The sequence below is a fragment of the Babylonia areolata genome, chromosome 7, assembly GCF_041734735.1.
Source record: "Babylonia areolata isolate BAREFJ2019XMU chromosome 7, ASM4173473v1, whole genome shotgun sequence".
NCBI classification, from domain to species: Eukaryota; Metazoa; Mollusca; class Gastropoda; order Neogastropoda; family Buccinidae; genus Babylonia; species Babylonia areolata.
Window position 1 is genome coordinate 50,511,645 of NC_134882.1, and position 2,500 is coordinate 50,514,144.

At 40.2% G+C, this 2,500-nt stretch overlaps 1 protein-coding gene across 1 annotated transcript in view; it reads right to left on the reverse strand.

The window, feature by feature from the left end:
• LOC143284298 (uncharacterized) overlaps positions 1 to 2,500 on the reverse strand; it is a 45,227-nt gene that overhangs the window by 17,900 nt on the left and 24,827 nt on the right. The window lies entirely within an intron of this gene.

The window sequence follows — 2,500 nt, forward strand, 5'->3', positions numbered from 1 at the left end:
GTACAAAACCCTTCAGACTGGGACAGGTGCAGAAGGCAGAACTCTGTCTTGTGGTTTGCCGGGAGCAGAACACAGAATTATTGTGAAGGTTGGGGAGCAGAAGTAGTCTTACTCACGGCCAACAATTATCACAGGAAATGACAGACCACATAGATGACAGATCAGAATTCGAAGTCAACGGACACTCTGACCCACAACATGAGACTTCTACGACACGCAAACGCGTATATCAGACCAGTGAATTATTCAGGGGAAGAGTCTCACGTCGACCAGCTGTCGGTGTGAGACAGGGTTGTGGTTTAAGTCCCACGCACTTTTCACTTTTTATTAACGAGTTAGCCAATCATGTAAATGATACTGGGGTTCGTGGTACAGTTACTTCCCACTCTTTATTGAAGTTTTCATTCTACTGTTTGCTGATGACGTAGTTTTGATTGCAGCTACGTCAAGCGGATTACAGACACAACTTTATTCTTTGAATATATGTTGTGATAGATTGAGGTTAAATTTAAACGGAAGTAAGACAATAATATAATAATGTTCAGAAAGGGAGCAAGTCTTGGTAAGAAAGTAAAATGGTTTTATGAAGGTGAGGATACTGAGGTGGTGAATACATATTGTCACCTAGGATTCACATTCACAACTATGTCGATAGAGCTAGTATAGGCACAGGGCATCCGGTAACAAAAGCAACAACAGCAGCAACAACAACAACAACAAAAACACAAAAAACAAAACAAAACAAAAACAACCAGCACTTTATTTTCTTTGCAGAGCATTCAACAACTGTAAAGAAATGTCCTGAGAAGTCTTTTTTCAAAATATTTGACACCCAAATCCAGTCTATTCTTTTGTGTTCAGCAGAGGTCTGGGGGCTGCTCCGTTAAGATGGCATAAAAAAAACAGCATTATAAGCTTGCCGAATATTTTTCGGTGTTCCCCTCAAAACACCAAATAAACGTGTTTATTTAAAATTAAGCAGATACCCTTTATACGTTAACACATACATGAAATCCGTAAAGTATTGGTTCAGATTATTAGAAATGAGTTTGGTGCTCCATGACCTGCATGCAACTGAAGCTATATATATGTGTGTGTGTGTGTGTGTGTGTGTGTAATACATAAAAAAATAAACAGATTACCCAAACATGCGTGCCTTATGCAAACTAAACATAGATGGGAACGGTAAAAGGTGTTGGGTAAAAGAAATTAGAGAAATTTTGTGCAAAACTGGTTTCAGTCATGTGTAGCTGAATCAAGGTGTTGGTCATATTCAGATGTTTATGTTACAGTTCAAGCACAAGATGGTTGATATGTATGTGAAATAATGGTCGGCATCTGTCAGAGATAAGAAAAGATACGCTTTATATTCATTCATGCTAAATAGTTTCACAGTTGGACGTTACTTTGAACACTTGGATATTTATTGTCTCGGAGTTGCTTTGACAACTGAAACTGAAACTGCTTTGACACAAAAATGACTTGAAGTTTTGCGGCTAAGTAACAACTAGGAGAAATAATGTGAAATCCGGTTGGAAGGTTTTGCCCATTTTGTAAATGTGTGAATAATGATGAATACCATTTCATATATGTATGCCCATTGTATATCGATCTTAGGGAAAACAATCTTGGTTTGCATGTCAATGTTCATTTTAAATGATGAATATATTTCTGACATTTTGGGATATATGTGTGCCAAACTTGTTGAAAATCGTTGCTGTTGATATATACAATTTCAGAGTATTGGATAATTCCTAATATACATAGGCATGTCAATGGAATGCTATTGTCAGCACGTCCCAGCAATTATGTGTATGTCCTGAATGTGATAAAACATTCATTCATTTTCCCTGTGTGTGTGTGTGCGCGTGTACGTGTGTGTGTGTGTGTGTGTGTGTGTGTGTGTGTGTGTGTGTGTGTGTGTGTTTGTGTGTGTGTGTTTGTGTGTGTGTGCGTGCGTGCGTGTGTGTGTGTGTGTGTGTGTGTGTGTGTGTTTGCGGAGAGAGGATAGTATGGAGAGGGGTGAAATAGTGTGGCACACATAGCTTCCACGTGTCAGTTTATACAGTGTACGTCACTGGATGTGTTACATTGACAAATATATTTGAAATAATTGCTGAAACGATGACTACTATTGACGGGTGCAATAGCCAAGTGGCTAAAGCGTTGGACGTTCATTCTGAGGGTCCCGGGTTCGAATCTCGGTGACGGCGCCTGGTGGGTAAATGGTGGCGATTTTTCCGATCTCCCAGGTCAACCTATGTGCAGACCTGAGAGTGCCTGAACCCCCTTTGTGTGTATGCGCACGCAGAAGATCAAATACGCACGTTAAAGATCCTGTTATCCATGTCAGCGTTCGGTGGGTTATGGACACAAGAACATGCCCAGCATGTACACACCCCAGAACAGAATATGGCTGTCTACATGGCCGGACAAATAAACAAAACGGTCATACACGTAAAATATTACATGTCTGTCTAAGTGTGCATGTGCGCATGCC